Below are 26950 nucleotides of genomic sequence, written 5' to 3'. Positions count from 1 at the left end.
ACACCGACGATCCGTGCCGTTCTTAGCCTCCCGTTGATATATTTTGTCCTACTAAGCGCGAAAAGGGTAACCGTGAATTTCACGAGAAAGTTGATGATGCTCGGCCACTTTCTGTCGAAAGTACTGCGGTGGAGCTTTTACGGTATATACGGGTGGATTACGCGGGGAGGGCGTGATGCCGTTTGGGGAATGGAATTTTGGGGAGAGGGAACAATTGAGCGATAATTTAAACGGAATACGTTGTTCGAAAGTGTTTGGATAATATTCGTTGACGAACGAGATTTATGTCTCTTGTGGATCGATGATACGGATAAATGCAGCTTGAATATTATTTTATCTATAAATAATTGAGTTTTTCCTTATTAAAATTCAATATATTGGTGGTAAATTTTTTTATTTATTTTATTCTATCTTCCTTTATCTTATACAAATTTCAATTGCTTATAAATCAACCACAAACTTTTGTATTTACTTTAATAATCGACTCTCCAAAGATGTTCCACGAATATATCAACACCCTGTATGGATGTTTGTTTCTTTGGTTGCTGCCTTCTTTTTCGTCCCTTTTTTTTCTTTTTTTTTTTCTTCTTTTAATCGGTTTGTTTGGTCGTTTTAATTGGGCCTCCACGGCGAGATGCGATTAACCATGTCGGTGATAAATCAGGATGGGGCTACCAACGAGTTATCCAGTGGTAATTGGACGGAGTGTGGTTACTGGCTTCCTGAATGGTTCGGTGCTTCTGTATCTTTTGTCGGGGACGATTTCTTCTGTTTTTCGTGTATGGGATTGTCGAAGGATTTCTTGCACGTTGCTGAAAAAAAAAAGAAAGAAAGAAGGAGATTCATTCGTTTTGGAGATATATTGACATTCTTTTATTCGATTTTTTCACGTTGGACTTTAAAAAGGACTCGATATCTCGATAATTTTTCATAATATACACGACAAACTGTCCCTTCTGTGTACGCAAGAAATCTAAATTTCTCTAAATCTGTGATAAGTGAACTTATCTACTTGCAAAAAAAGAAATACGAATATAAAAATTCATTCTTTCTAAACTCTCTATATCGTAACAATACCACTTTCTGTATAACAAACTTCTCTTATACCGATCAAATCTTCCAAATCTTCCTAATTCTACCACCTTCCATCCTCCTTTCTCGATCTCCTCTCTCTCCTCTTTATCCAATACAACCTCCATCCTTAATCCCCGGTCAATGAAAGAGATCCCCTATCGGCTGGAGATCCTCCATCGGCCAAAAGCTCTATTCCACGTGGGCCAAGCGATAAATCATTCGCTCCCCGCTAATCAAGCGGCGTTGCAATTTGTCAAGCTAACGAGCCGATCGAACGCTGAAAATTCGCAATGACGTTGAAATAAAGCCCGGCCGACCCGTTGTAATGGCCGGCCGCGGTTGATTTAGCAAGGGTATCGAGCGAGGAGAGGCTCTCCTCTCCCGAGTTTTCGATCGGCAAGGAAGGGATCTTCCGCGCGTAATTTCCGTGACCCGAGACCGCCGTCGTGGGGTCATATCGATAAATCACTGTCAAGTTTCAGCGATTCGTCCATTGATAACGGGATGCCGCGAACAAGGAAGGCTTTCTGATGAAAGCCGACCGTTTTCAGAGTGGACGTATTCAGAGGTTCGCTCTCGTGGCGGAGAGAAGAGAAAGAGAAAAAGAAAGAGAGAGAGAGAGTTTTGGCCACCTGGTCGAATTCTATGGATTGGATTCTCCGCTCTTGGATGATGATCGAATCGCGGATTTGGGGATTGAGCGGTAGGTAGTGATGGGATCGAGTTGAATGTGGGTATTTAATTATGAGTGTACAACAGCGTTGGACTTGTTGCTTTTTTGGGGAATTGGGGAAAGTTGATCGAGTTAAAATAAATGTATTTATATGTTTAAATCGAGTAAGTGTAAATATATCGTATTTTATATTAATGATACGAATTTTATATTATAAATACATTTGTTTATTAATGGTATTATGAGTAAGTAAATTTTTCTTTGGAATGATAACTGCTACTTTAAATATATTTCTTATTTCGTATAATATTTGAAAATGAATATTTTGTTTGAGCCCATTGCTACCATTGGGAAATTTTATGCACAATGAGTTCTTATGAGTTAAACTGTCATGGTTTGATAATTGACAGGTTTTATTATGTTAAAAAAAAATTGTAGAAAGTCTTCGATATGGATGAAAGATGATCTGTCGTCTGATTGGAAGAAATGGCAAAAAATTGAATAGCATTTTTAAACGTTTGAATCTTAACATCTTTTTTAATTAACGTATTATAATGCTATTCTTCAGGAGATTAAATGAATGCATAACAATAGATATCTGAACTGATGGATCTTTTGTTTCACTGTTGAGACAGTGAGACGTGTAATGTGTTTGATTTAGAGTTGAGATGAGATTACTAAAAGATGCTCTGAAATATTTAAACAGAATTTTAACAAAGAACAAAAAAATAACGAAGAATATTTATTCTTTAATCTTTCTAAATTTCTTATAAGGAATAAACTTTAATTTAAATTGAATTGAATGAACTCCAAAAACCTTAATTAATTATACACATATCACTAAATTCAATTTCAAATTCCACCTTCAAACTTTTTACTTCAATCTAATCTAAAATTTCTCTTCCAATTCTAGAATCATCAAATATCTTCAAACCCATAATCTCTTATTTCAAACTCTGACCCTAATCCTTAACTTTCGAACCTAATTACCCAACTCACATCGTCAACAAAAACAAAATGGTGTCATCTAACAAAGCAAAATATTAAGACTCATCTAACAAAAACTTTCTCACAAATCATCTAACAAAATCTATTATCCTCGACGAATAATGGCATCATAACAAAGTTTTGGAGACTTTAATAATTACTCATCTAACAAAAGTTCTAACCATTAGTATTAAAAAAAAAAAAAAATTAAAACATAAATCAAATGAATCATGATTACATTGGATAATCTTGAAGGATCTTTCTCACATCCTTACAGAAATTTCTCTATCTCATCTGAGAATCGAAGGTCCTTTCTGTCGCAACGAAATGGGACACGTCAAAAGATCGTAACCTCGTATGAATTCGCGTCGAACCGCCCACGCGGCATGATGTGTATGATAATATTTCATCGTAATGTCACAACGGGCGAAACCAGACGCACGCTCATAAATAAAGAGAAGTCAATGGAAGAACTATTCGTGCATGGAACACGCCTATTCGCGTCCTGTCAACGGTTAGATCTAACCCATTCAAAACCCGTGGAACCAGGAGGAGAAACGGGGAGAGAGAAAAGTCGCTTGTCTAAACTTAGGAAGAATTGTGAATGAGAGACGTTGAGGATTGTGATGGAAGGCGAGAATGTAATGTTATGGTTTGATCGAGGATTTGAAACTGGGCTTGGATATTATTTGAATGAAAACACGTCGCATGTCGTGAATAAATATTGTTTGTATTCGTTTTGATCTTGGCACGAAATCAAATGATATAAATAGTAACAGTATTAATAGATTGGTTAAGCAGAACTTTACTTTTAAATTGTATAAATTTTACGATAAAATTTATCTTATATAATTTTAAATCTGAATTATTATTCTGTTATAAATAAAGAATCCTTATACATAAAATACTTTAAATAAAAGAAATAAAATCGTGATCAATAAATATATGCAAATATCTATTCCATAATTTTTATAGTTTCACTTAGATAAAATTTTTATCGATCAGATAAAATTTCTAAATTACGTAAGGAGAAATTATTTCTATATCCTTCGAGAGGAAATGATAATTTTCGAAGGACCATTCTCAGCGAGGCACGAATTATTCTGCTCGAATGGTTTCTTGAATGTATAAGGTTGAAGTTCAAACAAATCGGGTAAAATGACTCGGCGCAGTACCACCAGTCGGCCATCAACTTCTACGCTATAATTGAAAATTATAGTCCATGCATACGCATGCTTTATTGCGGAAGGAATGCACTCTGAGGCAACGCAGTGCATTACCGTTAATGCCTATAATAATATTCAAAACTATTAGATTTTTAATCTACTTCCATTTCGTAACTGTGAATCTTATCATCTTCGATTCGACGTCATTCACGCGATAAATTGAAAAATATATCAATGAAATCCTTTGAATCTTTCTCTACAAAATCAAAATTTTTTTATTCCTCGAAATATTTTACCTTTAATCTTACTTTTTATAAAGAAGATTTAAAAATTTTAAAATATGAAAACCTAATGAATCATTCCCCTTAAAAAAATTGAAAAATTTTCTTTCTTGTTAAAGATTTACGAGAATGATGAACGATATAAAATAAAAATAAAATTCATTTAAATACATTATATTTATTTAAAGAATTTTTTAAGATTTGCGTTTCTACAACTTAAATGATATATATCGAAAATTTTCTGTGAATTAAATGATTAAATAGGAATAATGATGTTCTTAACTGCTTCGGGGAAGAAGCAATGTACAATGAAGAACGAAGAATGCTCTGAAAAACAAGGTTAACGAACTTACATTGATTCGTGTGGTCATTATACATATGTATGTATTTATAGCAAAAAGAGAGATGCAATAAAAACATCTTACAATTTATAGTTCTAAAAAATTAGGGTCAGAATTATAGTTTCTTTAGCATATTAAAATAAATTAAGAAAGAATACTTTGAAATCTAAAATCAAACCACTTCAAACCTTATCAAACGTACTTCACTCCCCTGCTATTTCTTGTATTTATTTTATTTTCTTTTAATATTAAATTAAATTTTATTTTCGTACACGTCCAACTATCTCAAACTTAACTCGAACTATTTCACTCGAAATAAATGATGAAAAACTTAAACATATAAAAAAATCTTTAAGCATCGCTCATTATCCAAAAATTAATGTAAGAAAGTATACACTAAAGATGACCATTCGGTGTTAAACTCGGTCAAACACGTTTCTATCGAGTATTCATCTCGACACCAACGCGTGCCCGCTTAGACACGCAGTAGAAGGCGGAGGATGGTTCGATGCCCTTCTCGAACCAGTTCGAGAGACGTCAACGAGTCGTCTATGAATTCAGGTATCTTGTTTTTTATCCGAGATCCCGTTTCTGCGCTTCCTCGTTCTCTTTTCTCCCGGAACATCCGCGCACGAGACGATCGCGAGACGAAATGACGACGATGCGATATGTTCGAATAATGGATAAAGATTGGGGGGATAAGTTTTTATTTAAGATGATCATATATCAAAAAATTCTCGAAGATCAAAGATAGCAAGATAAAGATAGAATATTAAGTATATTTTTAGGATTTTTGAGAGTATTTTGAAAAACAAGACAAAAGTTGATATAAAAGTTTCGATCGAGACTTATTTATTAACATTATGACGACCGATTAATTTCAAGCACAATAATTAATTTTATGTTAAAAATTAACAAAACAAGTTTCTTTTTTGCAAAAAAATATAATAATTCTAAACATTTAAAAAGTAAGAAAACAAAAGTAGTAAATAATAATGATAAATAAATTAAATAAATAAATATACTAGTAGTTATGAATCACGTGGCGCTAGTATCGCTAGTGTCGTCATAATGTTAAGTCCTGAGAAATTTAAACGAACAATATATTAAACACTTTACATTTCTTTATTTTAAAAAATAGCTAAAATTATTTAAACTTACTTTAATCTTCATTAACTTGCTTCAACTTTTTCGTTTGCCCCATCGAGATTAAGGTACGAAAATTTGTATGGTAAGGATTAAGTTACTTGGTTAAATTTTCTCGCATCTAATTATTAGCTATGGTCACGATTATTACATCCAATGAGAATTTACGAGGGGCCCTCTTTCGTCAGGCCCTAATTACGAAGACCACCGATCACGACACGCGACTCGCGATCCACAGTTTCGATCCCTCCAAGAGCTATCGAGATTATGATTGTGGATAACGTAATGGGATGATTTATCACCGCTCGAGTATTCATCTTGGAGGGAGTGGAGATTAGTGTTGATGATTCTTTATCTTTGAGAATGGTAGCGATGCGATGAGAAATTAGGTTGATCTTTTGTTTCGATTAAGGGGATGAGGGTATTTGATGGATTTGATTGCATTATGTTAAGACATTTGAAGCGTTTCAAAGTATAAAAAATTTTGAGATGATACACTAGATTGGGATAGTTTGAAAATAAATGGCAATAATAATGTTCTGAATTGTTCCCTTATGTTTTATATTTTTGCAATGCATATAATTATATTTATCTTATTAATATAAGATGTAATAGAAAACTCTTGAGATCAACTCAAGTTTTTTTAATTTTAATCTTATAAAATTTATGAACTCATTGATTGTAAATTTGATTTATTTTTACTTTTATTTTTACTGACCTATTGAACGACCTATTCTCACGGGTTTTCTGAAAGATAACCATCTGAAGAATCAATGTCTAGTGGTCGGAATATCCAGATCCAGCAGACACTTGACACAGTCTTCGATAATCGCATACTGATTCTCGTGTTACATTTCAGCAGATTCAATTTCTCGAATATACAGTAGTAGTGCAGGATGATCCTGGAAACTGGAACAGGTTACATCTTCACCTGTGAAAAAATAAAACAATCTGATAAGAATATATCTAAAAAATATCTTTTTATTACAAAAATTTAATCTACGATCATTTCTTTCAAATTATTCCATTGATTATTACGTTTTCTTGATATTATAATATTGTTTCAAAATAAATTATTTACGTCTTCGACTTTCCATCATATTTTATTATTTATTTCTTACACAGTATCATTCTATAATCATGATGAAATATTAATTCGAATCAATCTATTTCATCACTTAAAATTTTCTCAATATTGTTTCATCGTTACAAAATTGAAACTATAACTCGATGCAAGATTTACAATAATGTTAATTCGCTTCCACACCCTAAGGATGACATCTATCCACGATCATGCCATTAAGTGATACTAAATTATCCACTTGTTACGAAGTTTCGTCGTTGAATTCCTATCGAGTTCGATAATTGGCTATAATTAATAGTGATGCAGCAATTCGCGAGGTATTTCGTGACGTAAACGACCTCGATCGAAAGGTCGAAATCTCGATCTTACATCCATAAGAAATAGGCGGCATTGTTCCAATCACAGAAGAGGGAGTGAGTTAAAAGGGCATTTCGTGTTGAGCACACCTCTGTTCATAAGTATCGAGCAATGAAGAAAATTTTTATTTTTACAGCGAAAGAAAAAGATACAAGAGAAAAACACCATATTTCGTTCGTTGAAATAAATTATTTTTTACTTCACTCGAGAAATTTGAAAATAAGAAATGAAAATTATCGATAAAGAACATTCCATTGGAAAATGAGGACATGATTGCAAGTACGAATTTTATATAAAAATCTTCTTCGCTAAGATTTCACTATTTTTAATTCCAGAATTGATTGTTTATATTTAAGAAGAGTTTCGTATATAAATATAAAAAATATTCAGGTATCCCCTTCTTTATGATGTTCATTATGCTACATAAGTCAGTTGCTAATCTTTGAGAAAATATTTCCAACGAAATCAGCAGGAATAATATTCGTAATATGCAAAAAATGAGACAGTTTAATTCTTCTCTTATTAATAAATTTAAAATATGTTTCTTGCTATGGGGGTAAATACGTGGGAAAATCGGCTTCGTTCTTAAAATAATTAACTCTTCGTTAATAATTTAACTTTGTAAAAAATTTTCAATAATAATTCAACCTGTATATTTCTATCGTCTTCCTGTGTTTAATAAGTTCATGCATATTTAAATTTACGGTTAAAATTCTGCGTTCTGCATCATTTTGCATCAGGAATATCCATTGCAGAGCGAAGTGACGCCAATTGGATGCACGATGAAACTGCACTAAATCGTTAAATCTTATTCGCTTTTTTCTTTTTATCTTTATTATACAGAGTTACACTGTAAAATAAAACAGTATTAAAAGCACAAGAATCAAAAAGTTTAATTTGGATAGCGATTATGTATAAATCTGCCTTCTTTATTGTAATGTTAGTCGATCAGTTTCGATATTTTATTTCACTGCAATAGTTAATCGACTGTTTTAACGTTTCATTTTTCTCTTCTTATTTTTATTATTTTTATTTTGTTAAAATATTTAAATTTAACGTCCATTTAATTCCATGCCTTTATTTCATTCGCAGAAAATTAACAGCCAATCGATAATGCCGAGTCAATTACAAATTTGCTAATAAATATTGTACATAATTTTTCTGAATGTTTAATTAATATTTATTAATTAGAATAATTTATTAAAAGTAAAAGTATAAATGTAGAATATCATAAATCAAAATCGATTGATTTGGTTCTATTATTCTATTGTTTAATCTTTTTCCAAGATACAATTTATAAAACAACGCTTCGATAACATCTGATTATTAATCATTTCCAGAAATTTTCAAATTGGAACAATAATAGAAAGTTATTTGCAATTCAAATCCGCGAATGAGTGAAACTTATTTAATTTCTGAAACTTTTTCAACGAGTTTCCTTTATCATATTGCACGGTTCGCCAATTTTTTCTTTTCATCTTCTTCTCATCCGTTGAAAAATGAAATACTCACCATTTCACATTGTTCCTTTATTATTTCGCGTTTGGTTAATTTTGTCTCGAGACGGTGAACACGAGGAATGGCTAGAGAATTCGTGCAAATTTTCTCCGTCCATTGTTTCGAAGGCCCGAATAATATCGTACTATTTGGTATTTCGATTCCTCTCGACTGTGGCTGGTTCTGGTGTTTGACTTTTATATTTATATTTACTATCTATTCTTAAAATTCAACGAGAATTTCAGGACAATAAATTCGTTCGCTCTGCTCACAGGGAGATTTCTTTGACAATATTTCGAATGAATATAATTATGTAAATATTCGAGAATAATATAAATTTCCAAATACAGAAAATAATTTGCATACGTGAAATATACGATGACTTCGACTTTCTTGCATATTTATTGTTTGTAATAAAGTAAAACTTTAATTAATAACTAACTGTAAAATAATATTCCGCATAAATGTAACAGGTTATAAAGTTTGAAACGTTAGCCAGTCGAGGAAAAATATCACAAGGCTAGATTAACTTACTTGCAAGTGGTACTTGTCTCTATTAACATAATTACACGTCTCTCTTTAAAATATATCCTCTTAATGTACACGTTGCTTAAAAATAAAATGACATTTTAATTTTCCTTTTCTTTTCTTTTTTTTCTTTTTTGTTTTTTTTTTTTTTTTTTTTTTTCATTCACCGTTAATATCCCAAGACTGAAAAAGTATATTAAAATAGATTATGCCACGATTATAAGAAATTTAGAAATCTAAAGAAATATTATATTCAAGAAACCTGATTCATTAACTCGTAAGAAAGTATGGATTTTATGTAATTTTCATGATATTGAAAAAATACAAATGTATTTTAATACTTACACGCAGCAAAAATTACTCAAGATGCGTCAAACTCGGAAAATAAAATAATCCATTATAACATATTAACTCGAAAGAAGATATTTTTATTTACTTCATAACATTCTTTCTTTTATTATATAAAAAAAATTTAAATAAAAGATCTCAATGTTTCTTACTTCGAAAAACTTATTTATTAGATTTATCAAAGAGACTTTATTAAAAATATTTTCTTTTGGATCGATACAAATCCAAACACAGCTCAAACAAAACGTATAATAACTTACAAATAAAAAAATTTGTATATAATAAAACATTCTGTTTCTACTCCTAAATTCTCCAAACTTCGCCCTTCTAATAAAGCAAACGTGTTCTCGCAACGATCAATCGATCCTTATCATTAAACCGCGATCGAGAAAAAGGGATCCAACCAGTCTGGACACCGATACCGAGGTCCAAGCAAATCGTTTGTCTCGTTTCACATATGCACACGATACACAGAGGAGGAGGACTGTAAAATACACCCAATCCCGAAGGCCGTCCACCTTGCGCTTATACCGGGTGTCCCGGTGTAACCGGTCTCGTTCCGCTCCCCGCCGATCGTTATCGAATTAACGTTAACGTCTTTACGTAATCCCGGTGAGTTATATACACGCGTTCTATTTTGACTGACACCGGTTTCTCTCTCTCTCTCTCTCTCTCTCTCTCTCTCTCTCTCTCTCTCTTTTGGTCTCTCTCATTCCACCGGCCATTTTTCATGCTACCGTCGAAAATCGGCCCTCGACCGAGAAACGTACACTTTTACACGCGTACGAAACGATTTCGTAACGTTACGGTTATCGATTTTAATTATCGGTGGTACGGAGCGATGACTGGAATACGACGACTGGGTAGGGATGGGTTCGAGTTTGTCGCGTGTTTACGAATCATCAATTTACGAGTTTTCAGTAGTATCCATATTTTTGAGTAATAATAATAACTCGAGATAATTACTCGAAAGTTTTTATTATGATGTGGTATTATACATTGTTTTTATTAGATTAATGGTTTGATAGTTTCATATCTTGTGAAATGAATTGATACAGATTTTAAGATATGTATTCACGTGTAAGAACACTTTTTAGAAAAGAGTAGAATAAAAGTACTATCTCATAAAATAGATATATATTTATGAGAGATTCGGATTTAAACAAAATTCAAGTCTACTTGCGAGATACTTAATCCTATCGCTAATGATAGTTGGTAAGATGGAATCGTACTCATTTTAGATTCGTAAAATGATCGATTGCGCGTACGTTATTACTCCTTCTCCCCTTTAATTCCCACTTTTTTCCTTTCTTTCTATAGATAAACCTTTAATTTCGATTAAGGATTCAAGGGGCGTGAAATTTTCTTATTTCACGATTCAAAGAAAAGGAGAAACCCCTTTTCCAAAATAAAACGCGTCACTCTTCCAGAACAAGAATATAATGAAAAATTGAATAAGAAATAAGAAAAACGCAATTCTTAAGCGGTCGCGTGGCGCAAAACTCATCGCGCGACACAACGATCCATAAGAACAACGGACGGGGCACGTGTCCGCCACCGACCTAATCGATCAACCTCCACCGCCCATATACCTGTCTCTCGATTCCTTCTCCCCCTTTTTTTCCCTCCCTTTCTTTTCATCTAACATCCTCCCCTCCCCTCGTGTGCTACACTCGGCAGGTACACGGCCACACAATGCCTCTTAGAAAGTGTGTCAGAGGTGTACGTTTCAATTCTCTTGCCGAAGATTTTTCGCGGCGAACGTTGGTCGTACACGGCCGGGTAACAGGTGATTAATAGCGTTCCTTGTTTCAACGGTTTCAACGTAATGTAACGCATGGCCGATGTAATCGATTTCCAAGGCAGGCATCGACCGGACTTGAGGAAACCTTGAATATTCGTTTTAGGAATCGAGGAAACTGGGCAGCGCGCGCAGCTTCCTCCGCGCTGATGAAAATGTCGGTCGTGGGAAGGTTCTGTAACAGGATCGTGTTCCTTCTCGCTCGAGATTTTCCTTTTTTTATTTTTTTCTTTCTGGACACGATATGTCTGGATATCGTTGTGTGTATAAGTCTGTCTCGTCCTCTCTGTCTCGCGGAGGGAGGAAACGAATCGCAATTCGTGTTTGGAGATGTTTGACGGAGAAGGATGATGTTCGGGGATGATGTTCCATTCGAAGGTGTTTTTTTTTTATATGTTTGGATTTTGAAATAATTTTTGCACGTATTTGACTTTGTTTTGCATTCGAAGATTTTGAGTTATTTTCATCGAATTGTAAAGAAACTATTGAATTGAAAAATGTAAAATGATTTTCAAATGATTTTCTTTGATTTAAAGAATCTGAAAAAAATAGATACGTAAAAATAAATATTTTTTAAAAAATTTATAAAAGTAATTCTTGATATATTCGTACAAATTCGTCTGACAATAGACGTTCCGCTTTCCCTTACGCTTCCATCCATCTTTTCCTGAATATTTCATTCGTACAAGTCAATCATTGCTGCACCTTACTATATCTTATTCGAACGCATACATTATCTTGAAAGATATCAATTTTACCACGTAGAAAGCGCCGATTCTTATCTACGGATTGTTTGTATTCTTGACACTGGCAAAAATACAGATTCCTTATCCGATCATCATGTAGGAGTCATGTAATTGGGACAAACTTTGAATTCTCACATTGAAACATCATTCTCTGAATCAATAATTTTAGGATTGATTTAATTTTCTAAATAAATAAATATGATATGTATAAAATATATAAAATTTTTTAATTGTATGATCTTTTTATTTCTCATGTAAAATATCAAATAAATAAATTTTTTAATTGCCATTTAATTTGAAGTAAATACAACTGTTCTAAGATTTTTGAGAAAAAGTATATTTTTCCTTAAGATGCTACTTTAAAAATAAAAAAAGAGGTAACAATCCAATTACTTAATACAATAAGAAAAGCGAAAACTTATATTCCAAAAATATGAGATGTTAGACATAATGTTTTACGATCACGAATAGATACTTGATACTATTCTCATTGTACACGCAACGAATGAAAAGATACAATAAAACGACTATCGAATTAATTATTTGGTTATCGATCAATTACCTAATCAGTTATCCTCCATTACATTAATCGAATAACACGCACAAAGCAAAATAAATGCTCTCGAGTAATTTATAGAATGCTAGTTATAAGAGAAAAATAGTATATAAATTGTTATTTACTGCGACAAATGTTAATGTAATGTGTAAAGTAGATTAACAACTATTAACTACCTCAAAGCATAAAATCGCGAACAGTCTGCTCTTTGTCACGAACTATATTTTCTTCTGTTGCTCTCTTATCCATTCTCTCGGCCATTAGAATACCATATCTCCCAATCTAAGAAAAAATCTTTTACGGCGGTCATAACTTATCGTTGGTGCATAAAATTGACGAACTAATCACGGGTCAACCGGCCAGTAATCTTTCGTTGGTTATGAATCAGCGATAAACTATGTTCCACCATTATATAAATTCTAATTGATCGCGCAACATCACATATACAATGTTGATATTTTATCAAATTAAGTTAATCTTTAAAATCTTTTTTCGAATTCGTATCAGAATTCGTATCTTTTCTTTAAGTCAAAATTATTACGTGATGTCAACATCTGAGACTCCAATGCACTTTGTATAATAATAGTAAGAATATAGGGAACTGTTCCAATCAAGTTTCAAAACTGCGTATAAGCTTTAACAAACGTATTATTTCGAAATCAGAAGTAGAAATTCGAGGAACAGCGCGAAATGTTCTATTTCAACGACATCGTCTTGTACCTATTTATAATGTTTGACAAGCAACGATAGATAAGTAAAGTGACTTGTACGAACCGCTGTTTACGCCCTGTAATTGCGAAAATTTTACTGCTGTCGGCACCTGGAATGAATGGGCCAGACTGTTGTAACACTATCTAATGACGAAGGAATAATGGAATTCGTCCGATTCCTCGAACAAAAGGAGCGAAAGAATTTTAGCGAAACGAGATTTCTTATCTCGTTTTGTATTTTCATTCTTTTTAAACACTATTCTCTTTCAAAAAAATAATCTCAACCCTTCCCTTTTCTAATCAAGATTCATTTATTAATAAGATAAAAATCATACAATTTTATCCCGCTAGTGAATTGAACCCGTAAATTGAAAGAATTTTTTATGATCTCCAATCGCGATAGTTCACAAGTTCACTTTCGTTTAATGAAAATTTGAAAATTAATCACGCATAAATTCCAATAATGGGAAACAAGTTATTACAAAGTTGATTCGATTATCAGAGGAAATTACTTTAACACCCGTCTCCCTTGCGAAACTAACTAATCGAGATTCAAATCGGAGCGTAATTAAGCAAAAAAACCTGATTAATCCCTGCCAATTACTCGCGCGCCCAGGCTTAAAAAAAGAAAAAGATGGCGGAACATCCCGTACCCCGGTAATAAACCTCTTGCCATCGATTCAACCTATAACCTATGCCGATCCCCAACGTTAAAATGAACGACGATGCATTGAACGGGGAATGGCCGTGTAATAAAGTTTAACGACGACCTCGTTAGCCGGAGAGGAACAGTGGTAAAAATTTGGCCGAGCTTGTATCGCTTGTATTTTGAGAAAAAAAAGAAGAAAAAGAATCGAAGAGGCTCGTCATTGCGAAAGGGATCGGCTGACAAATGATCGTGCGCTTCTCTTTCTCGCGGCGGAGGAAAGGAGGAGGAAGGACGAAGAAGCGTGCAGGATGGGGAGGGGGAGGAGGATCGTTCGCACAATTGAATTAATTATCGTGGCAGGGCGAGAAATGATCGGACCAGATTTCACCGTCCTGTCCTATTAAGATACTAAATCACGCAGTAACGCTGGCCTACACGAAACTCGCATTAACGCTCATAACTGGCTCATAAATCTGTGGGGATCCGTCAAACGGAGCTGTACGTACGGTGTATTACGCGTAACGTATAGTGGAAATTCGTTTTATGCGATTAAATAGGGAAGGAATAGGTTGGAAATGATGCGATGATGTTTCGAAGAAAAGTTGATCGATTAACCTCACTTCCATAAAGAGTTTAAATTATCAGCTTGGTTAAATTTTGTACAAATATAACGATACGAACGTTATTTCAAAATTGATATTGTCTTGTTTTATCTATTTCATAAATATTTTCAAGAAACCACCCCCAAATCTCTTCACACAAAACATCCTTTCGCAAAAACTGAAATATTTTCCTCGAACTCCATCTTCTGACAACTTCTTCGAAACGTAGTCAAACTGCCCCAAATTTCCTTTTTACTTTTATCACTCGTTGCAACCCCCCACCCTTCACGTCTCAAGGTTCTCAACACTTTCGAATACTTCGCCAAGTCTTTGTCTCCTTCTGAATACTCATTGTACGGTTATTTAACGAGCGGCTGTGCGTCGATCGAAGACAATTACACGTATCGATACGGATCCGGCTAGCCAGCGAACAATCTAAAGCGTAATCCGATCCCGCTCGCGGCCGACACGCACAGGAGGTGGTCTCCCAATGTGTGGGATTTCGCTTGAAATTTATCAGGAGCGCCGGTATGCTAACGAGTCTGGCAATCAGGACAAATTGGAGACTCATAACGTGACAGAGCACGCGAGACGATGCGATGTTTGACCAATCGTGACCGTATGACGAAAATGCGAATCTTTATTTAGCGATTTTTTATTTATTTTTTTTTTTTTTTGATTTAGTGGATGAATATTTAAGACGAATAAGGGTGTAGATTCGAAAAAGGGATTAAAAGAAAATTTGAAAAGTATGTTTGAGAAGGTTTTAGAATAAGGTTAATAATAAAGAGGTGGATAATAATAGGAAATAAGTTGAGTTTCAATGTTTCTGATTTAAATATAATAAAGGGAAATTGTGTCTAATTAAAGATGAGAGATGAATGAGAAGGACCGAACAACTGGCAATTAAGCTACATCCGAAACAATAACGCTTTGTGAATTTAATGAACTTGTAAAATCTGAATATTTCTTCACAACTCTCGCGACTGTCAATAGCTAGAATTTAACGATTATCAATGACTAAGCGATATTTCTCGAAAATACTTCCTTTTTTTAAGAAAGTGATTGGGTATTATCAGTCGATCTACTTGGTATTCAGATAAAATAAATAGATACGAGGTTGGAGGAAGGGAAGATTGAATACACTCGTTAGCTTCGTTTATCTTGACAACATAATCAACTCTTTCTCCACGTATTTTTATTGCTAATGAAGATAGTAAAGTGAAGCTGGCTCGTTAAGGACTAAGATAACTAAGACGATATTTAAGGAAAAAAAGAGGAAAAAAAACATTTTTCGTTCTCAAACATTATTTTGTTTCAATTTTATTAATAAATTATAATGGCAAAGAATTCTCAAAGATGGAAACTCTATTAATATTAAAATAATTAATAATAACTGAAACTATTGATTTCCATCGCAAACTATTTCCTAAAATTTTTTTAAATCTGTTTCTAATATTATTTAAAATAAAAGCAATATAAATGCAAAAGGAAAATCTTAAATCTTAAATCCTGAATGATATAAATTATAAAATCCATCGTGTAACAATTTCAATTTTAATAATCATTTGTTGTATAGGATAATACAAGTTTCATAAATTTCATCACAAAAGAGACAAGAGACATTGTTCTTTACATTACACACTTTGTAAAATTTCATATTGTTATAGATATTACCTTTACCCAGTTTACAAACATAAACTTACATAGATACTAAAATACACACAATATTTTTCCAAATGAATAGTGTTACTAATTAAAATTCTAAAATCTGGAAAACATTTCCAAACAGAAACGAGAAAATGACGAAACTTTCTACTATAGACCAACAGTACACAACGAAGTAAAAGTACCACTAGGCTGAGCTAACAAAATGAACAAGTTAACAAGCTTACCCCACGCAGTGCAATAAAGAAAATAGATTCTCATAAATCGAAAGAAACAGCGCAAGAAAGAATAGTGGATGTTTTAGACTTGGACTAACATTATTTGCTTCGGTCTTACCGTGGACGAGGCTCACTTCGTCGAGCTTGCGTGTATGCGTGAACACTGGACCGTGTTCATTATTCGTGGCGAACACGCAAACAGCACCTTCCCTCGAATATCTCTTTACCTCTTTACCTTTCTTATGTAGTAAACAGGGAAAATCAATTTGTAAATCAATTAGAATAAAATCCTTGATCCCTGAGATTTATGCGTTTGTTTTTGCTATTCGTTAGTATGCATAGAAAACGACCTTAATTTCATGTGGTCAAACTTTTTTTTTTGTCCACGGATCAAAAACCGATAGCCTTAAAACGCCGATTTAGGACGCGATAAGAGCTACGTATAATTACTCGAATAGCCAATTATTCGTAGGACATATTTTATGGGATACGTTGCAAGATGGATAGTTGTGGAACGGTTACGATTGAAAAACTTGGGATAGAAATAGAATGGAAAGTAGCAGGTCTTTTTTCAAAAATATCGTTTCCTTGGATGTATAGTTTTTAAACAGGAAATTTTTGAAACTGAAAAACTGATTAAAAAAGAAATTTTTCCAATTTTAAAATTTTTGTAATATTTTACAAACTATTTGTTTTGCTGTAATTGTTTTAAAAATTGAAAAACAATCGAAACCGTTTATAAAAATAATTTAATGCTAAAATCTCAAAGATGCAATCAGTTATTTGATAAAAATAAAACTCGTATTTTTAATTAATTAAATATTAATTTTAACTTAATATTTCAAAGTATAAAAAGATTATATTACTAGCTGGAAAAATTTCCAAAAGTCATTCCATAATTAATAATATGATAAAAACAAAAAAAGAAATTCTACATTAGGTGTCAAAACATGAGAAGAGAATTAAATGCTTGAAACTAATAATCAATCAGAAGTACAGATCAATCTCTGGTCAAACCTTAAGAGATATAATTTATGCTACTTGTCAAACTTGTTTCTATCAACAACTTGTAATTCCAGTCAGTGAACATTTATATTTCTTGACTACCCATACAAAACCATGCTTTTTGCCCGATTATAAAGAAAACCAAGATAATTTATGAATTTATTCCAAATATTTTTTTAAAATCAAACCCCTACTATCCATTAACGCTAAGAATCTAGAAAGTTCACCACTATTTCAACTTGAATATCTCTTTGCTATAATATAAATCAATAGTATAAACTAAAAAAAAAAAAGAAAGAAAGAAAAACTTTAGCTTCGAGAATTAATAATTTGCATAACACGTATTCAAGATATATTCAAACTTTCCCATTTACCAATTTATACCTTTCAAGAAATTTTCATTTTTTTCCAAATTTCCTATCCATAGCTCACTCGCGTAAGAATCTCGAGAGAATACGATTTTAATGCACAAACAAAAATTGATAACTTCCAAAAAGAGAGAAAAAAGAAAGGAATCAGAATTACCGATCGAGCGCAACAATTCCATCGAAGGTACACGATCCCTTTCCAATCAATTCCAATCTTCCGTGACTCGGTGTTGAACGGAACGTACGCACTCGAGGGGAAAAAGAGGCGGAAAAACGCGGACGAAAAAAACCGGGCAACGCATGATTAACTTTTCGCGCCGCTTCCACACACGCACGCGCACGCACACGTAGCCATATTCATTCGATCACGAATGTAAACGCAATTATCCACCTACCTACCTTTAGGTGGCAACAAGCGTCGAGGAGCGCATAAATATCCGAGCTGTGGAAAAATCGCGCTGCGTGATGCATGTCGCCGGTATATAAGAGGCGAACGATCTGAAAACGGGGCTCGAACGCTTCGTGGACCAATCACCGTGCCGAGATCGGGGCACCGTATGCACGTCACCAGAAGGACACGCCGAAAGGGTTATACACCGTGACTGGGTTATTAACGATATTCCACGGTGCACCGACTCTCGATAAAATATTATGCTAATCCATACGATAACGAGAACAACCGTTTATCTTAGAATTGGCTGGATGGAGGAGGAAATGAGGGTAGACGTGTACATGCATAGTTGAGAATTATCCGTGTAAGGAATTCGATGTTCCATTCGATGCTTTAGATATTTTTATCCGTTTAAGAAGCATTTATTCTTTTTGGTAAAATGAATTTGATAAAATAAAGAGATTGTAATATGGAAGGTAGAAATTAGAAAAGTGCAAATTTAACTGACAATATATTGTAGAAATAAAAATTTTCTCGAAGAAAATATTGCGAATATTATATTCGAAGGGAATAAGATCGATCCTTGCATTTAACTTTCCCTTAATGGAGTAAAATAGAGGAAGACTTGCGATTCATCATCTCGTCATTTACAACTTTGTCTCAACTTTAAAAAAAAAAATGCTAAAAATATCTAACACGTCCCGCAATAAAACCTCTTCGATCACAGAGAATTAATTCCGTTCGATTCATCGTAAAATCGTGCATAAAATCATAAAAACGCAACAACTCGGGTAAGACGAATTCCTAATGAAATCTGGCGGCCATAAACGAACCGCCGCGGCGACAGTTCGCGGAATCACGATCGCGGGTCTTTATTATAAACCAGTGATCGTTCAACCCTTGACCTTTCGGTAATTTAACGGCTCAACATGTAACGTAATTCACATGACAGCCTGCTAAATACGCGAGTGCCGCTTATTACTTTCTTGTACCCGCTGGAAACCGACATTCCGTACAATTATTGCGACATCGGTTGTTCTTGGAACCCGCAACTCGATGGTAATAAGGATAACGTTTCATATACGAAACTTCATCGATTTATCCGGCTTCGATGCATTTGAAGAATTAACCTTCGATTTGTCACGTGTTGTAACATCGTGTGTATCACGTATTAAACTACGAATAATTCCTTTGTTTTTCGATCGAACAGTTTGTGAACAAGATAAACCAATTAATATATTCGTACGCACTCTTGCCAATTTCAAACGTTATTAACGGATGTTTTTTACATATCGAAACGTACGAATATTTGTTTAATATCCTTGTCGTAATATAACGATATCTTCTTCTTCATTTAATTATAATATGATGCAACATCGCATTTCCCTTTACAATTAAGAAAATAGTTTTAAATTTACGTGTATATATATATTTTTCTACTATGATAATTTTGTAAACAGTATTTGCACTTTAGAAAATTTTCAATTATCAACTTTATCTCTACAATTTTTTCAAATTCTCAAAAACTACCCCTCAATTGTGAAATCAGATGTCAGACGAGTTATCGAATGGAATTAGATCAGCGTTTAAACGAAACACTTTCATACTGAATTGCTATCTTGTGTGCACGAGGTCTCAAGAGGGATGTTCCAGATACAATGTTGCAAAAAAGGCGATAGAAGGAGATCGCTGCACCGATAGACAATCTTTTGGGTTTACGATCCAACCATCGATTTGGATTCTTTTCCGTGAGAGTGGATCTCGATATATAATCATTCATCATTGAATTACATCCAATAATCGCGTCAAAAGCGAAGTTTGAATCCTCATCGCGAAAAAAGATGCTTCGAGACGGGTTAAAGTCGATTCGTATCGTTCGATGGAACATGTTATGATTCGTTTCAGAATAAAAAAAAAAGGAATGCATATCTTTTTGAATTGTGAAACTTTCGAGACACGTATTGCTTCATTATAGTGAGTATATCTGCTAAGATCTATCGAATTATTCGTATATTAATCATTCTTTCCACTCGAAGGCATTAATATACTCTTTAAAGAGTAAATAGCAAAACAAATGCGAGTATATAGAAAAGTATCGGTTAAATTATCTCAATTTAAATTAAAAAAATATTTCATATGAATCCGATTTAATTTTTTATGATCAATAAATTGAAAAAAAATGGCATATTATTAAAACAAATTCAAGTCATAGAAACTGTTGATTATCTCTGAAGCCAATTTTCTTACCAATCTAAACAATACAATTATTAGAATTGATATGAATGAAGAGTGATGAATATATACTTATAAAATTTTAAATCAATGTTTCTCTTTACTATTTTTGACACTCGCAAACTCACGATAACGAACAGGATACGACGATTCCAAGAGATTGCATCGATCGAGTCGATCATCAAGAGATTTCGAGATTCTGGAATGACAATTACAATGATGGATTTTTATTGAAAAGAATACAGGTGAACGAGGGCAAATTGCGGCTTATCAGGTATCGAACGATAATTTGACGAACGTTCGTGCCAAATTCCTGGTCTTGTTTGATATACGAGACGATTAAGAACGATCGATCGGTATCTGCGAAATTGGAACCTTCGATCAGACGAAGATGCTTTTCTCTGCCCGATTTTTCAATACTTTTCGTGTCCTGCGGTCGGTTATATTTCACGTGATGAAATCCGAGAATCTCGAGATGGATAAGAAGATGATAAAAGAAGATCAGAGATTTATAGATTTATCAAGATTTGATTAAATCGAAATCTCAACCTCGAAACGATTCCAAATTTTCAAGATTATACTGATTCCAATCACTTGGAATATAATTCGAGGCTTAGAAGAACTCTTGGATAAATCTTGGAAATCTTGAGAATTTTAAAAATTTAGATAAAACTTCTTATCTGCATGTAGAGAAAAAGAAGAAGAGCCTTTTTTATTTGCCTTTTTCTTATTCAAATTTTGTAACCAGATCAGAAAAAGAATTAACATTATCGGTAAAATTTTACAAGTTACAAGTTACCAAACTAATAAATCCTCTTGTATATCCAAAATCACCTGACTAAATGACTCCTGAATAATCCTCTTACAATAATAAATATACAATAATAAAAATAAACAAAATTCCAAAGGGGATTTGAATGTTTCGAAACTTTATACATAATAACAAATCTTTGTATCGAGAACAATTTCCACATAATGATCTATAACCAAAAATAACTCGTTATATCAATCCCACTTATTACCCGATTATTAAATTTTCACGCAATCTACCAATTAACATCTACTGAATCAACATTATCTACCAAATCGAAAAAATTTTTTACAATATAATATAATCTTCTCCCCTCCGTGACAATTCGAGCCCCGACTCGCAAATGCCAATGAGTTAAGTTTCGTCGTAAATTCTTTTTTCGTCCACCTGTTCGACGCACGCGCAAAGTGGCCGTAATCGCGTTCGAAAATTCGTGGCTTGCCGCGATCGCCGCGACCGAAAAAGCCAACGATCCGAAAGCGATCCTCCCCTCCCTGACCGGTAATTGCACGTTATCCGATTACGGGTAAATTGTGCAGTGTCGGATCGTGTTTTACGATTCAATCGACCCGGAAGTGGGGGAGAAGTCATTTCCTCTCTTCGTGGTGGATGGTGACAATATGAATTCGCTTTCATGCCCTCGCGAAATCTATCTGTGGACGCGTAAATCTTTCTCTGTCTGTTCGAAGAGAGAGAGAGAGAAAGAGAGGAGGGGAGAGTTTCTCTTTCGTTATTGGACGGAATATATTCTCGGCGATGACCGGGAAATTTGACGCGGGGCTGATGATGATTGGGGGAGGGGAATTCCGAGAAGCGGTACGGTAATTGTTCTGTTGATTATTATTGAAGGTGAAAAGACGGATCGTTTGGACGTTTCTTTCTTAATTTTGACGGTTTGAGGTTTGGGTCAATTTGAAAGATATGATACATATGCATTTCTCTTCGTTTCGTCGCTTGCCAAATTGTTCAGTTGATCGTGATGGATTATCGTTATAAGTTTCCTTTTTGATTCTGATTATTTGAGATCTTGGGGCCCGTGATGTGGGTTAATTTGGGCTTATATTTCTGTTTTCATCGTCCGTCGAATTAAATATGAAAAGATCCAAGATTAATTCTTAAGAGTTTTGTTTTTTAACGATCTAATAATTTCTATCTTATAAAAATCCTAATTGAGTTTCTAATAGACGGAAATTAGAATAAAGAAGAACATGTGAGAAAATAAAGCTAGTATAGACATCTGGTGGTAAGGAAAAGAAAAACCACCATATTTTAAAAATTTATATAATTTGATTAAAAAAGATTTTCTTTTAATAAATTATTTAAAATTAATTTTTATTAAAATAAATGTTGATTGAAAGAATCATTAATATTCATTTTAAACTAGATCAAACCAAATGATAATTAAGTTTTAACATTAAGACAAGATAAAAATATATATATAAATCATCATTCTTTTTCGAACATTAAATGAGAAACCAATTTATATTTCGTGCAATGAAACGGAGCAAGTTTATATACATAAAACGTAAGACTTTATGAAACTCCAGAGGAGAGAAAGTTGAATTACCGTGCAGTCAATTCAGAGATCACGAAGAATTGCCATAAAACGCAGTCTCGTAGGTTTCCTCGAGCTATTCATCTTGAACGAACGACGCTAAATCCCTTTCATTAAAACGTGGAAGAGATTTCTGACCATTTCTTTATTCCGGTAATTTCCAACGAAAAACACGCACGATTGTTCGATCGTGTGCAAATATGGCGCAAAACAGGATGAAAATGGCGATTATTCCCCATAAGAGGAATAATCGACGATTTCATTAAACTGTTAAAATAGACACTATATCTTATTGTCAATTGTCTTCTAATTGAAATCTTTTTAAAAAAAATTCTAATTGACTTTCTCTTATTTCAATGAATTGTATTAATAAATAATTAAAAAATTAATTTATCTAGATTGCTAATTTAAAATTAATTAATTAATTGATTCTTCGAATCAAAAGATTTCCTAAGAATTATCCATTAATATTCTTCAAATTTTGGTTTTAAAAATAAAATTTAAAATTTCCCATTTATATCGAGAAAAAGGAAAGAAAAAAATGAAATTTGAAGAAAGAAATTTGAGAAATTAACAAGAAAGAAATATATAACAAAGACATAAAATACTTGGACGGCAACAGTGCTTTGGCCGCAAATCGCAACAAGTCAAGTAATTTACAAATACCCCACCCGAAAACTAACCGTATCCCAAGCACCTGTACCACAAATCAAAGTCGCAGCATGAAACGATATCGTAAATTATACGGTCAACGCGTTTAATAAACACATTATTAAACATGCTGCTAGTTTGAGTTATCGCGTAATTACCAGCCCATTATGCGGTCAATTTGTGCACGTGAAATTGTTCAACACAGGAAACAAAGTCGCACTTAAACTTAGTGGAACAAAGCGGAGCAAAACTCAATGAAAAACAAGAGCAATAAATATAGAAAGCAAAAAAAAAAATATAAATTCCACAAGAAAATTTGTTAAATGGACCAAAAAATATGAGTTCTTCATAAATTTATTCATAATCTCTTTTACATTAACCTGATTCTAATTTATTTTCATTTCTTTTTGATTTTTATTTTAAAATATTTCAACTTGTATCAACAATTGTTATAAACAACAAAATTATTTTTCAACATTTCCTATTTTGCTTCACACTTAAGGAATAATTTATCAAAACAATATTAAATATATAAAAACGTTATATATTGTGTCAAAATCATAGAACAACGTACATCTGTACATGCACCATATAAAAAGAGATCCAGATGTATCGACAACTAATAAATATCACAATTTTTCAGAATGATACTTTATTCAACCCATCCAATTTTCCTATAACAAACGTTACTTTAAAAACATGGCGGGAATCATCAACCTAATTTGGAGTTTCGAAGATAAATTATTCCCAGGAAGGTAACGGTGTACTATAAAAATGACATGGGCTAACAACAAAGAACCATTAGAAGCGAGGGCGACATTGTCGGCGATAAAATATGAGACTGTGTAACGTTTTCGACAGACCGCGATAAAGGAGCTTGTAAATAGATAAGAGCATATAGGAGAGGGTATCGCGTACTATCCAGCGTTCTAATTAATGACACGTGTCACGGCGTTGATGTATTCGAAGGCGATTTTATTAATGAGGAGGAAAGAGGTGGAGAATTCTATTTGAAATTAGAAAAAATTGAGAATTTTCTAACTTTCGAACAGGATCAGGTACAACAAAATTGAATGTTTCCATTTCTTTTCCCCTCCCTTTTTTTGTGCGTTTTAATTAACACCCTTCGAGGCGTGCTATGAGAAGAATTCTAGTCCACCTGGTCGGTAGCACAAAATACGCGAGTATAGTTTACGAGTTGTATCAACGTTGCGTTACGTAAATTTCTATTGTGATAATAAAGTGCTTAAAAAGTATGACGATGAGATACTTTTAATTCACGAGTATTAACGAGCGAGTGATTATTACATTTTTTATTAACACCGTTCTCTGCCATTCATTTAAAGAGAAACACTTTGATTATATAATTTTATGTAATATGAAAAAAAAGAAAAAATATAATTGTGGTTCGCAATTAATCGGCGATGAGTAATTAATCACTTTCTTATGATATATATCAATCATCTTATGAAAAAAATTAATGAAAATTAACGAGCAGTGTCCATCACTTGGTTCAGAACTTGGTCACGTGTGATGCACAGACCATTGATACGTAAAAATAATAAAATAAAGTTTAGATACCTATAAAAAAAATTGAGCATTGAGCAAGAGATTTCAATAGATGAACGATGAAATATCAAATTTTTCATACGTACATAAATTTAATCTTTATCTCTCGCATACAACAAGCAAAATTGCACGAGAAAATTATTTGAATTTAAAAGTTTCTCGGAAACGTTTTCTATTAAGGAAAAATTTGTTCATCAAAAGCAAAATTGCCAATCTCTTCAACCAACACACTTCAACTACCGCATCTTTAAACGCCCATTCGTTTCGAGACATTTTTATCACACATCGTCGACACACCAATTATCCTCGCCATACACATTAAGCTGAAAACAAGTAATCTCAATTAATTATTTACCATCGTTGGCCAATAAATTTTAATTAACGTCGAATAAATATTCCAACTGACTAATACTTCATCGCCGTGCTATTAATAAACATGAGTTTAAAATATTTCCGTCCTCATCCGCGAATTCTCCATCCTAACGTGCATAAATATTTATCACGGTAATAAATCCCGAAAATTAAAGTAGCATATTGCCCCCTGTCATATCGTACCTCGAAGCGATTCGCCCCATAATAAATACGATCTACTTCGAATCGATGCACAGTATCGTCATAAAGGGGTAAAAGAAGAGAGGGGAAAAAAAAAAGGAACGAGACGAGTAAAAACACAACCAACCGCGTTTACTGTCATTGTACAGTTACATTTATACGCAATTTGCCCGCGCCTTTATCGGTGTGTTTAAACGGTGCCTCAATATTTCACCACTCCCCTTGCAATTTGTGTACCATTACTTTTTCCTCCATTATTCCTATGCCGGTAAGCCGGGTAAAAGAGAATGCAAGAAGTCAAACGTTGAATAAACAACTTGGCCACGCTCTTTTGTAAAGTGAAAAAGGAAAGGAAAGGAAGAGGCGAGAATGGGAATAGGAATAGGAAGAGGAGGAGAAAGGTGAAGATTGGAGGATACGAGGATCTCGTGTGCGTGACCGTTTTGATGTGTTCATTATTATTAAAATTCGTGAACGAATTATTATAGTGTTATTAAATAAAAAAGTTTTGTCGATATTTTTTCAAGAAATGAAATTTTGATAAATTTGTAAATTCAAATTTGTTAAAGAAAATTAAAATTTTATTGATGATGCATCACGAAAAAATATATAAATTATATCTCTTGAAATTATATGTTTGAATTAAAATAAAAATATGATAAGAACATAGAACAAAACTAACAATATGATAAATTTTTTTATTTTTATACATTGTCTTTAATAAAATCAATGTTGATTTTTATTGGAATTATTTATTTCTACTTAACATTTATATATATATATCGATAATTCTAGCATATAAAACAACAAATGGAAAAAATATATTCATACGAGAATACAGGATGTCCTGTACCGGTGATACAAATCGGAGCAAGATTGTACTTTCTTGAAGAAACTAACACATATGTATAATTTATATGGGAAAATAAGATGAAGAAATTATAAAAGATATGCATAACTTTATACATATATAACTACATATTTTATGCAACTTTTAAACGAATCATTATCAAAATAATTATTCAAAGAAATATATGTTATAAACTAATATAGAATATATCCAAAAAAAACTAACAAATTATTATTACAATATAACAGATCAAAAAATCATTAAGAAACTAAATTTCTGATCTGTTCTTATTCTCATTCAATAACATTTAAATACCATATCTCTCTACGTTTCAAAATTTTACCTATCACAGATAAATTATACGAATTTCTTAAAATAGAACAATCTCTCCTTGAAACGAAGACACATATATATCTATAAAAACTAAAAAAAAAAAAAGATTTTTTTATCAGATCAATTTCTACCTTCCTGTCAATTTACTCGTCCAAATGCTAACACCTTCACCATCAGAACAGATTTTACAATCTCTCTATA

The 26950-nt window shown here is 33.0% G+C and overlaps 1 long non-coding RNA gene across 2 annotated transcripts in view; it reads right to left on the bottom strand.

The window, feature by feature from the left end:
- Window positions 1–381: 381 nt before the first annotated feature.
- LOC107993041 (uncharacterized) overlaps window positions 382–26950 on the bottom strand; it is a 51646-nt gene continuing 25077 nt past the window's right edge. For both annotated transcript variants that reach the window (XR_009831580.1, XR_009831579.1), the window contains 2 exons: window positions 6387–6599; window positions 382–812 (listed from right to left, as the gene is read on the bottom strand). This is a non-coding gene — a long non-coding RNA (uncharacterized LOC107993041). The remainder of the gene's footprint in view (window positions 813–6386; window positions 6600–26950) is intronic.

This window comes from Apis cerana, linkage group LG10 (assembly GCF_029169275.1).
Source record: "Apis cerana isolate GH-2021 linkage group LG10, AcerK_1.0, whole genome shotgun sequence".
NCBI lineage: Eukaryota > Metazoa > Arthropoda > Insecta > Hymenoptera > Apidae > Apis > Apis cerana.
This window is presented reverse-complemented; position numbering and strand designations above follow the sequence as displayed.